The following is a 13,532-nucleotide window of genomic DNA, read 5'->3' as shown; positions in this document are numbered from 1 at the left end:
GATTTTCTGGATTTTTTTTCCTCATTTTGTCTGTCATAGTGTAAGTGTACCTATGATTAAAATGACAGGCCTCTCTCATCTTTTTAAGTGGGAGAACTTGCACAAGTGGTGGCTGACTAAATACTTTTTTGCCCCACTGTATGTAAACTTCTGACCCACTGGAATTGTGATACAGTGAATTATAAGTGAAATAATCTGTCTGTAAACAGTTGTTGGAAAAAATACTTGTCGTGCACAAAGTAGATGTCCTAACCGACTTGCCAAAACTATAGTTTGTTAACAAATGTGTGGAGTGGTTGAAAAACACATTTTAATGACTCCAACCTAAGTGTATGTAAACTTCCCAACTTCAACTGTATCAGAATATCAAGGTAAGACCCAAGTGTAAACTGTGTGAAGTAACAATGTTTATTGTAACACCAGGGGCAGGCAAACGACAGGTCAAGGCAGGCAGGTTCAGGGTCAGGGACAGGCAGAGTTCAGTAAGCCAGAGATGGAGGAAAGGTGCAGGACGGTAGGCAGACTCAGGGTCAGGGTCAGGCAGAGTGGTCAGACGGGCGGGTATAGGGTCAGGACAGGCAAGGGTCAAAAACCAGGAGGATGAGAAAAAGAGAGGCAGGGAAAAGACAGGAGCTGACAGGTCGACCGTTGGTAAGCTTGACAAGACGAACTGGCAACGGACAAACAGAAAACACAGGTATAAGTACACAGGGGACAATGGGGAAGATGGGCGACACCTGGAGAAGGGTGGAGACAAGCACAAAGACAGGTGAAACAGATCAGGGCGTGACAGAATATTGTGTTGTAGGACAGCTGAGCTGACTGACATAATTAAGTGGATGGCGGCAAATTGTCTACTTTTAAACTCGGACAAAACAGAGATGCTAGTTCTAGGTCCCAAGAAACAAAGAGATCTTCTGTTGAATCTGACAATGAATCTTGATGGTTGTACAGTCGTCTCAAATAAAACTGTGAAGGACCTCAGCGTTACTCTGGACCCTGATCTCTCTTTTGACGAACATATCAAGACTGTTTCAAGGACAGCTTTTTTCCATCTATGTAACATTGCAAAAATCAGAAACTTTCTGTCCAAAAATTATGCAGAAAAATGCATTCATCTTTTTGTCACTTCTAGGTTAGACTACTGCAATGCTCCACTTTCCGGCTACCTGCATAAAGTACTAAATAAACTTCAGTTAGTGCTAAACACGGCTGCTAGAATCGTGACTAGAACCAAAACATTTGATCATATTACTCCAGTGCTAGCCTCTCTACACTGGCTTCCTGTTAAGGCAAGGGCTGATTTAAAAGTTTTACTTCCAACCTACAAAGCATTACATGGGCTTGCTCCTACCTATCTTTCCAATTTGGTCCTGCCGTACATACCTACACGTACACTACGGTCACAAGACGCAGGCCTCCTTACTGTCCCTAGAATTTCTAAGCAAACAGCTGGAGGCAAGGATTTATCCTATAGAGCTCCAATTTTATGGAATGGTCTGTCTACCCATGTGAGAGACGCAGACTCGGTCACAACTTTTAAGTCTTTATTGAAGACTCATCTCTTCAGTAGGTCCTATGATTGAGTGTAGTCTGGCCCAGGAGTGTGAAGGTGAACGGAAATGCACTGGAGCAACGAACCGCCCTTGTTGTCTCTGCCTGGCCGGTTCCCCTCTCTCCACTGTGATTCTCTGCCTCAAACCCTATTACAGGTGCTGAGTCACTGGCTCACTGGTGCTCCTCCATGCCGTCCCTAGGAGGGGTGCGTCACTTGAGTGGGTTGAGTCACTGAGGTAATCTTCCTGTCTGGGTTTCCCCCCCCCTTTTGGGTTTGTGCCATGGGAGAGATCTTCATGGGCTATACTCTGCCTTGTCTCAGGATGATAAATTGGCGATTGAAGATATCCCTCTAGTGGTGTGGGGGCTGTGCTTTGGCAAAGTAGGTGGGGTTATATCCTGTCTGTTTGGCCTTGTCGGGGGGTGTCGTCAGACAGGGCCACAGTGTCTCCCGACACCTGTCTCAGCCTCCAGTATTTATGCTGTAATAGTTTATGTGTCGGGGGGCTAGGGTCAGTCTGTTATAGCTGGAGTATTTTTCCTGTCTTGTCCTGTGTGAATTTAAGTAAGCTCTCTCTCTTTCTTTCTTTCTTTCTCTCTCCCGGGGGACCTGATCCCTAAGACCATGCCTCAGGACTACCTGGCCTGATAACTCCTTGCTGTCCCCAGTCCACCTTGTCGTGCTAGTGCTCCAGTTTCAACTGTTCTGCCTGTGGCTATGGAACCCTGACCTGTTCACCGGACGTGCTACCTGTCCCAGACTTGCTGTTTTTAACTTCTCTAGAGACAGCAGTAGTGGTAGAGATACTCTGAATGAGCGGCTATTAAAATCCAACTGACATTTACTCCTGAGGAGCTGACCTGTTGCACCCTCGACAACCAATGTGATTATTATTATTTGACCTTGCTGGTCATCTATGAACATTTGAACATCTTGGCCATGTTCTGTTATAATCTCCACCTGGCACAGCCAGAAGAGGACTGGCCACCCCTCATAGCCTGGTTCCTCTCTAGGTTTCTTCCTAGGTTTTGGCCTTTCTAGGAAGTTTTTCCTAGCCACCATGCTTGCTGTTTGGGGTTTTAGGCTGGGTTTCTGTACAGCACTTTGTGACATCAGCTGAAAGAAGGGCTTTATAAATACATTTGATTGATTGATTGAAGACCTAGTTGATATTGTTTCCACAGTAACGTGTACACTGTATATCCATGATGTGATGAAACATTGAAACTAAGTTGCAAGCTACTTTTGCAGCAACGCATTGCGGAACAAGTGTTATACAAAAGCACATTTCAGACACTGGCTCATGCCATCTTGCCATAACTGATTTGTCAGAGAAATACACCACATGACCAAAAGTATGTGGACACCTTGCTTTGTGCACCATTGTCATGCTGAAACAGGAAAGGGCTTCCCAAAACTGTTGCCACAAAGTTGGAAGCACAGAATTGTCTAGCATGTCATTGTATGCTGTAGCGTTAAGATTTCACTTGATTCCACTGGAACTAAGGGGCCTAATCCGTACCATGAAAAACTGCCCCAGACCATTATTCCTCCTCCACCAAACTTTATGGTTGGCACTATGCATTGGGGCAGGTAGCATTCCCCTGGCATCCACCAAAACCAGATTCTTCTGTCATTTCATTAAGCGCCCAACGAACATTTTGGAAATCAGTAGTGAGTTTTGCAACCGAGGACAGATGATTTTTATGCGCTAAGCGCTTCAGCTTGTGTGACCTATCACTTCACGGCTGAGGCTTTGTTGCTCCTAGACGTTTCCACTTCACAATAACAGCACTTACAGTTGACCAGGGCAGCTCTAGCAGGGCAGAAATTTGACTAACTGACTTGTTGGAAAGGTGGCATCCTATGACGGTGCCATGTTGAAAGTGAGCTCTTCTGTAAGGCCATTCTACTGCCAATGTTTATCTATGGAGATTGCATGGCTGTGTGCTTGATTGTATACACCTGTCAGTAATGGGTGTGGCTGAAATAGCCAAATTCACAAATTTGAAGGGGTGTCCACATACTTTTGTATATACAGTCTATCAGACAGCTAGATAGGCTAGCCAGCTGCTATCCCCAAGTAATGCTAACTAACTGCTGTCAGCTTGGCTAAACACAAGGTCAGCACAGCCTTTAGCCTACACAGAACTGAATTAGCTGACCATCTTGAGATGGCGAGTCAGTCAGGAGGGAGAAGTTCTCAATTTTAAAACGTAATTCTCTCCATAGCAAAGCTACGTTTACCTTGCTGTAATCCCTACTGCACTTGTTTGTTGTGATTGAATGGCAATGACACACCCAAGAAATACCCACATCAAACCACATCCCCAAGACAACTTTCATTTGCCTTCGGTCAAGGCCGCTAGCATTTCTTAATGAGCATTGATGAAAAACAAGGTCAGACCAGGAACTGCAGTTGATAGGCCATTAGACACTTTCTATTCCTCAACAGCTTGAAAGACACCAATCTTTCAGTGGTGTGGGGCAGCAGTGGGTGATGAGGAGGGACTCTGCCTGCCCTTAGGAATTTACATAATGGAAGTAAGAGGAGACATTTTAATCTCAGTGCCAACTGTATGTGTCTTGCGTATGAGTGCAGTGGCCGATATAAACGTAATGAGTGCAGTGCTAGATAAAAACCTAAACAGTATGAAGTATAAAATATCTTGAACACCTTTTCATTTTTACTAGCCATGTGGAATACAAATTCCAAAAACACAAACCACTTGAAACAGAAATTTGGCTCAGTATATGGACACTTTCAAAGTATTTTTGGCAGAAGAAAAATGGAAACTGACATGGGCAAAATATAACTCCTAAATCCCATGAAGATCAATATTGGGATCAATATCAAATTTGAGGCTAAGAGCACTGATCCGCAGAGCAAGGTTGACCTCTGTCATTTTTAAAGACCAAAGAGTAAGCTCAGGTGTTACACTGTAGAACTGTGAGGTGGTCAAACAGTATCCATCAAGATCATCCGTTAGTAAATGAAAGATTACTATATGACTGAAGTAATAACTGCCTTCAATCTGATTCAGAACCTTTTTTTACCTGGAATATTTATGAATATAGTATATAATTTCATAAAAATAAATATTGTTGCTTATCAAAGAATCTATCCATAATGTCTGTGTGAATATCATATTATGATATCATAATATGATACAGTGTATGAACTGAACGGAACACACATGTAATATAGCCTCTGTTTCTGTCCTGTATGTTAAGTTATTGCACATTGTGAGATGCACCCCAATGGGCACCACAGAATGCTGATTGGATAATGTTAAAAACATTCAGCATTATTGAGGTCATTAGTAAGGTACACCTACAAGTTTCCACAGGCTACGAGGGCAGAGGGTAGAACCCCTGAGGAGTCTATCAACATAATCATAAAATCATCAGGTCTCACATGTGAACGAGCATCAGGTGCATCCAAAGTGCACCTGATGCTCATTCAGTCATATGGGCCCGTATCCGATGCACCCATGTGTTTTTATACTTTTAAAGACATTCGCCCATCTAGATTAAGCTTGAAATGGAGGATTACTGGATGACAGCAAAGTGAAAATAATAAAACAAGGCACATGACTGAGCATTCATTGTTAAAGGAGTGTGTTTTGGGTGTGAAACCAAAGAAACAAGGAAGGTTAATAGCACTCACACCATTTATGGCAAATATCATACTATTATTTTCACACCAGTTCTGAGCATGGAGAAAATTGGTTTTGATTTAAGAGAGCAAAACAATGCCAAATATTTCCTCTGGGTGAGGGATAATGAAATTGCTACCATTTAAAGGGAATTTAATTAGATTGAAACTAGTATTGATGTCATTCCTAATGTCAAAACAACTCTCTTGTGGAAATTGAAACCTATTTGATCAGTAGACTATAGATCATGAATATCATAGTGCCCTTGCTATTGATTTTAATCAATAATGTTGCATATTAGGCTATGGTCGAGTCGATATAATTAATCAAGGTTCTTGAAAAAGATCATTTGAGGTCATAAGGTATATTCACATTAATGTGATGGTTGCATGATCCCTTTCAGATCTGTGTTTTAGGTTCAGTCAAACTTTGAATTCCTTGACAGTTTTCTGTTCATGCTAATTCACCAGGAGAGCAGGGTGTGATTAGGGTACTGTACTGAATCATGTCAGCAACATCACAGTCAGTTGCTATAATACATCTAATCCCATATTCATATGATTTATTTGATGATTTTTGTCACTTCAATCCCTCATAATCTAGGAGCTTGGCACCTGAATTGTAATAGATAAGTGGTACCCTACTGTAATGTCTAAGATGCCAGTGCATTGCGTGTCATGCTCTTGGTCAATATGACCAGCAGGCCATTGGGCTCATGGACCAGACGGTCTCTGTGGTTATACTAACTAACCAAGTGAAAGCATGCAGCAGGGACATCATGCACATTGGTCGGCTATTATCCAGACAGATTTCTATTTTTGACATTTTGCAGGATGACATCTCTTGAGATGCACAATCTCGTTTTCAAGAGTGTCCAAATGAGACAAACGAAACAAACAAACAATACTTAATAACAACCATATTATGGCAACTACTGCCTAATAACAATAATAACAACCATATTATGGCAACTACTGCCTAATAACAATAATAACAACCATATTATGGCAACTACTGCCTAATAACAATAATAACAACCATATTATGGCAACTACTGCCTAATAACAATAATAACAACCATATTATGGCAACTACTGCCTAATAACAATAATAACAACCATATTATGGCAACTACTGCCTAATAACAATAATAACAACCATATTATGGCAACTACTGCCTAATAACAATAATAACAACAATGAAATAATAATATTAACAATACAAATAAAAAACGTACAGCATGAAAAGTTTTGTACAATTAATAAAAACTACTACTACAACTACTAAAACGACTAATAAATCGAAGTACCTATAATATATACACACTTACATATAGTACTTACAAATATCTTCACATGGTGATGTTTCTAAAAACACAAACAGTTTGTTCTTAACATTTGAAAAAGTGCTTTCTTAAATTCACTGTGTGATTTTAATGCCCTGATTTCTATAGGTAAATGATTCCAGTCAGGTCTTTGTATCTTAAAGATCTTACTCCAACCTCATGATGTACCCATTGAATTTATGATTGCTGCTGTTGTTGAAAGGAGTAGTTGCCATATTATTACAGATATTCTTATGTAGGCCTAATTCAACTCCAGCTCCGGCTCCAGTGCTAAATGAGAGCTAAAATGAACAATAGGCAATGCATTAATAAGCAATTTCTTGGCCATAGTTTATGGATTATGTATAATATCATGTCTAGCATGTCTTGTGTTGTACCGATAAGTGTTCAAACTGTGCGCTAACTGATTGAACAGAGGAACCTTCAACACATCAACACCTCGCACAAAGACCAATAGTGTTGCAGACAATTTCTCCTTAACTTTGAGCCAGGAGAGACTGACATGCATGTTACTGACACTTTCCCCCTGTGCACATATAAGTGCGATACGTGCTGCTTTGTTCTGAACCAACTGCAATTGACCTATGTCCTTCTTTGCCACACATGACCAGACAGCTGGGCAGTAGTCCACATGTGACAAAACTAGGGCCTGTAGAACCTGTCTGGTTGACTGAGATGTCAAGAAGGCAGAACAACGCCCTATCATGGACAGACCTCTTCCCATTGTAGAAACCATTGAGTCGATATGTTTTGACTATGACAGCTTGCTATATAGGGCTACAAGCAGCAGTTTAATCTCCTCAACTTGCTCAATAGCAACATTGTTAATTAATAGATATAATTAGGTTTAGCGTTGAGCGAGTGATTTGTCCCAAAAATTATGCTTTTAGTTTTTGAGATATTTCGCACCAGACTATTGCTATAGTTACCCATTCTAAAACTGACTGGAAATCTATGTTAAGTGCCTCAGTTATTTCGTCAGTGTACATAGACACAGAGGCTTTATTCAAGGTCAGTGGAAAGTCATTTGTAAAAACAGAAAACAAAAATGTCCCTAGCCGGACTGCCCTGCGGTACACCACACTCAACTGAATTTGAATGAGAGAGGCTTCCATTAACGAAAAGCCTCTGTGTTCTATTACACTGAACAAAAACGCAACATGTAAAGCTCTGGTTCCATGTTTCATGAGCTGAAATAAAAGATCCCAGAAATGTTCCATATGCACAAATATCTTATTTCCCTCAGATTCTGTGACACGGTTATCTTTTAACAGCTAGGACGGCTATTTCTTGTACCGGAATCTTAACTGACAGGTTAAAGTCTGCTTGAAAGAAAATGAACGGTTCCAGCTCTGTAGGAGCTGTATCTACTACGCTTTGTTTCGGAACAAACTGGATCACTCGGAGTTCCAATGCGGTAATTGTTTGCTTGGCGAGGATTATAGGCTTGAGGTGGCTTCGTTGATCACACAGGTCGCCAGCATACGTAAGAAACTGGGGAAAACGCAGAGTGGAATGTTAATCTTTTCTACACTGGTGGCTAGACGGCGTTCACGCATTTTGGATGCATCTCAGTCTTGTCGTTTGTCATTATCCGACTGGGCGGTGTTGCTTGGAGTTCATTCGCCAGGGGAGCCATCTCCTGCCTCTCCTCCCCGTCGAAGGAGTCGAAGGAGCATAGCTTGAGGAGCATGGCAATCAATGAAGGTCACATGTCATGTGCCGTGTAACCCGAAGACAGTGACCTCCACAAAGCAGTCTACACTCCCAACGAGAGGCCTGGAGCGGATACAAACAACAAAGAGTTTCACCGCCTTGGAGCCTGATCTTCCAGCACCTTCGTCGCTGGGGGTACCTGTGTCTGCGGCCACTGTAACTACTCTTACTCCTTTTCCTACGATTTTGAAGTCGATGTCGGCAACAGTCCGTCCCTGCTCTGGATTGAGTGAGGCTTCTCCATCTGTTAGAGGCACCATCCTGCGTAGGAGTGGACGATTTCCTCGTCCTTCTCGCCAGCCGAGATTTTGGGCAGCACCATGGTAAGAAATGTGACTGTTCCCGGTGCAAAAACAATATCCTATCCCGGAGCTCGAGTAAATTACATTACTAAGCTGCTCCCGAATGTACTACACCAGGACATGGACATCGATTCTATCGTAATCCATGCGGGTTTTAATGACATTATGAAGGGCAGCTTTGAACAGTTGAAACTGGATTTCAAAGAGCTGATTGACTCTCTGCTAGACGCTAATAAAATACCTATCATATCTGGCCCTGTGCCCTCTCTAAATCATAACATTTAACGCTTTAGCAGGATTCTTTCTCTCCACAACTGGCTACGTGATTATTGCAACTCAATGGGTGTACCTTTTGTTGACAATTTCAATACCTTTTGGAAATTAAACACATTTTATAAGGAGGATGTGATCCACCCAAATAATTTGGGTTCCTGGATCCTTTCACAGCATTATAAGGCTGTGTTGAGACAATGACTTATCAATGACCCAAGTCCAGCACAGTTAATCCCTACCATTGTGTCGCTGAGTCATCATAATGCTTTAGCAAATGTACATTATACCAAGAGCATTGGTCGACACAATGTAAGTAACCTAATGTATGTCCCTCTAACTGCCCTAAATGCATCTGCCGATCCTACAGCTATTGTATACAGCAATCATGTGCCTATGAATAGGATGTATGCTGTTAGCACTGAGGCGGTGTGCTCTAGAAGGAAGTCCACTCTGTGCAGCTCATTCTGCACTAACATAAATAACATGATCATGTCTACTTCTGCTAAGCTTCCCAGTAAAGCAATGAAAACAATCAAACATCCTAGAAAAGTGCTCAAAATGGCCCACGTTAACATTTGTAGCTTAAGAAACAAGGTGTATGAAATTAATAACTTGCTAGTAACAAATTACATTCATATTATGACTATCTCAAACTCACTTGGACAATACCTTTGATGATACAGTGGTAGCAATACAAGGTTATAACATTTACAGAAAAGACCGAAATGCCAGTGGAGGAGGTTTTGCTGTTTATATTCAAAACCACATTCCTGTAAAGATTAGAGAGGATCTCAAGTTAAATACTGTTGAAGAAATATGGCTACAGTTTAATCTGCCTCACCTAAAGTCCATTATTGTGGGAAGCTGCTATAGACCACCAAGTGCTAACAGTCAGTATCTGGATAACATGTGTGAAATACTTGATAATGTATGTGATATCAACAGAGAGGTATATTTTCTGGGTGATTTAAATATTGACTGTCTTTCATCAAGCCTCTTGTTCAGCTCAGGTGTTTGGCGTTGCCAACCTTCTAGCTGCTGCCAAACCCGCTGCTGGAAAACGCCCTTCGCTCATCAACCCCGGACTTGTCTCGTCATCATTACACACACCTGGTTCCAATCCCCACTTTTTCACGGTATATCTATTCCCTCTGACATTTGTCTTTGTCGGTCATTGTAAATGTTGCTTGGTTTCCTGAGAGGAATCTCTCCTACTCTTTCCTGAGTACTTTTTTATTTTGCACTTTGGGTTTCGTCTGGCTTTTATTATGGTGTTTTAATAAATTCAGTATTTCTGAACCAGCGACTGCCTCCTGCCTACTCCTCTCTACACTTGTGACACCGGGGCTGAACCTGTTTTTAACTCCATTTTCTTTATGGGGGCGTGTTTGATAACAATATCACTGAAAATATTAAAAAAGAAGGTCAAAGCGTGTTCAACAGAGGGGATCAAGCTGATTCTATACCATTTTACAGAGGACAGTTCATGAAGGAAGGCATGCTCATTAACGTTTTTTAGCAAGCGTCTATGACAAATCAGGACAGGTCGTTTCACTGAGCCATTACGTACGCAGGCTGTAAAACAGTGATCACTAAGGTCATTACGCAAAACACCTGACTGATAACAATCAGGATTATTTGTGAGGATAACATCAAGCATTTTGTGGGTGTTTGGAGTCATACCTTGTGGGATTAGAAATAATCTGACAAAGATTTAGGGAGTCCCATTGCTTTAGGACTTGGTCAGTTGGTTTAAGCATGTCCCAGTTTAGGTCACCAAGCAGGACAAATTCAGACTTATTGTAAGGGGCCAGGAGAGCGCTTAGGGCAGTTAGGGTACAGGCCTGTGCTGATGGTGGACGATAACACCCAGCAACAGTCAACAAAGAGCTTTTTGAAAGTTTAATACTTAAAACCTGCAAATCAAATTGTTTGGGGACAGACTTGGTGGAGACAACCGAGCACTGAAGGTGATCCTTGGTAAAGATTGTCACTCCCCCACCTTCAGAAGATCTGTCTTGCCAAAAAAGGTTATAACCAGAAAGGTTAACAGCAGTGTTCAAAACACTCTTCCTTAACCACGTCTCAGTAATGACCAACACATCTGGATTGGAGCTGTGGACCCACACTTTCAATTGATCCATTTTAGGTAATAAGCTTCTAGTGTTAACGTGGAGAAAACCCAGGCTTTTACGAGAGTAGAAATCAGTGAAGCAGATATCAGGGCACAAGTCAGAATTGGGGCTATCAACAGTAGATGGGCCAGGGTGTTGTTGTGGAGTTAACTCTGTAAACACGCTGGATGATTTGGAATCCATTGAAGAGCTTGAACGATTCATTGACGAGAGATACTTACGAACTCAAAGAAACATGTCGCTGGTTTCGGAGGATTCAAGCATTGTCAAGGACAACCAACCAAAGCGTTGCCTGAATCAACGAGTCTCCATGGTGAAGGATAAACTTTATATCAACTGTATCAGGACTCTAGAGTAACTCCCTGGTTATTTTAATGTAATGTTTAAAACTGATTTTGTGTGTTGTAGTGTATCATGACAACTTCAACTATAAGAAATACATGCTATATTGATCTCCGCTTGATAAGGAAAGGGCTGCATATAGCTCAGGTTAATGTATGTAGCCTTCCTAACAAAATACATGAGGTTTTTAACTTGGTCAACATAAATAATATTCATATTTTGGCTTTGACCGAAACGCATTTAGATGCATCTGTAAATGATGGGCACATGAACATTCAAGGATATAGTCTACTGAGAAGGGACAGGAATAGGAATGGTGGGGGTGTTGCACTGTATATTCAGAATCATATACCTTTTAAGAGGAGGGATGACCTTAATGTAGGTCAAATAGAGGCACTATGGGCTCAAGTACATCTACCTCACCAGGCACCCATATTGGTAGGATGTGTGTATAGACCTCCTAGCTCTAAGGTGTCCTATCTGGATGACTTATGTACTGGGTTTGACCAGGCCACAGATACCAACAGAGATGTATTTATCTTGGGGGATTTTAATATAAATTGGAAGGATCACAATAATTTGAATAGAATGAAATTGATGAGATATGCTAAGAACTGTGGTTTGAAACAAATGGTTAATGATACTACTAGATCTTCAATTAAGTTGGGTCATCGTTCAGACACATGCATTGATCTGATTTTCTGTAATATACCATTGCAATGCTTAAAAGCCAGATCAATGCCAGTGGGCTGGACAGACCATAATATTGTGAGCATAACCATGAACACCAAGGTTCCAAAGAAACCCCCTAGGATTGTGGTCAAAATAAATTTTAAAACATTTAATCATGAGTTATTTCTAAATGATTTAGCTGCTGTACCCTGGGAGCTGATTTATCTGGAGGATGATTTAAATCACGCTACAGAATGTTTTATTGATTTGCTCACTGAGGTAATGGACCATCATGCCCCTATAAGAAAGAGAACAGTTGGTGCCCGTCCATCTCCATGGATTGATGATGAACTGTGTGAAGCTTTTTCTCAAAGAAATATGGCAAAAGTCTTAGCAGCCAAGTCAAAATGAGAAATTGATGAACAGAATTATAGAACATTACGTAATTATGCAGTTAAATTGAATCGAAGGGAAAAAAAGTTATTTTACAACAATGCTTTTACTGATTGTAAAAATGATTGTAAAAAGGTATGGAACACAGTTAAGGGCTTACTTGTTACATCTATCTCATCATGCCCATCTAGTGTGGAGGTGGACGGGAGAATAATAACAAAACCAGTTGATATTGCCAATCATTTTGCAGATTTTTTTACACAGAAAATTAAATTACTAAGCAACAATACATTCTTCCAAACAAGCTATTGTCCAATGGATTGATGATCATATTATGAGCAATAAGATCTGCTCTTTTCGTCTTCAAACGGTGTCAGTGGAGGAGGTGTTAAACCTATTGAAGTCATTACCTGATGGTAAATCTACAGTAGAGGAGGTGTTAAACCTATTGAAGTCATTACCTGATGGTAAATCTACAGGTTATGGTCTTATGGACAATTTGTTTGCTTCGCTGTGCTGCTCCCCAGATTGCAGTTAGACTGAGATACATATTTAATTGGTCACTGGAAAAGGGGTTGTTTGCAAATGTATGGAAGCATGCAAAACTGTGTCCTATTCCGAAAGACTGCCAAGAACCCATTACTCCTGCCAATAGTCGACCAATTAGTCTACTCCCTACACTCAGTAAGATATTGGAGGGTATTGTGAGTAGACAAATGTGGGAGTATATGGAAAAGAATGATCTGATTACAGCCAATCAGCAGGCTTATCGCAAAAACCATTCCACTACCACTGCATTGGTTGACATGACTGACCAGTGGCTCAATGCTATGGATAATGGCAGGTTTGTAGGTTTGTACTATTTTAAGATTTCAGTGCAGCATTTGATTTAGTGGATCATGAAATTATTTTGACAAAATTAATGCATTATGGTTTTAAGGAGGTAGCATTGAATTGGGTACAGTCATATCTAACTGACAGGAAACAGTCCACCTATATCAATGGTTCATTTTCTTCCCCTAATGTGTTAAACTGTGGAATACCGCAGGGCAGCTGCCTTGGGCCACTTCTCTACTTAATATACACCAACGACCTTCCCAATGCCTTGGTTGAAACTCAAGCTACTATATTTGCAG

The sequence above is a fragment of the Oncorhynchus clarkii genome, chromosome 4 (genome assembly GCF_045791955.1).
Source record: "Oncorhynchus clarkii lewisi isolate Uvic-CL-2024 chromosome 4, UVic_Ocla_1.0, whole genome shotgun sequence".
NCBI lineage: Eukaryota > Metazoa > Chordata > Actinopteri > Salmoniformes > Salmonidae > Oncorhynchus > Oncorhynchus clarkii.
Note: the sequence above shows the minus strand (reverse complement) of the source record.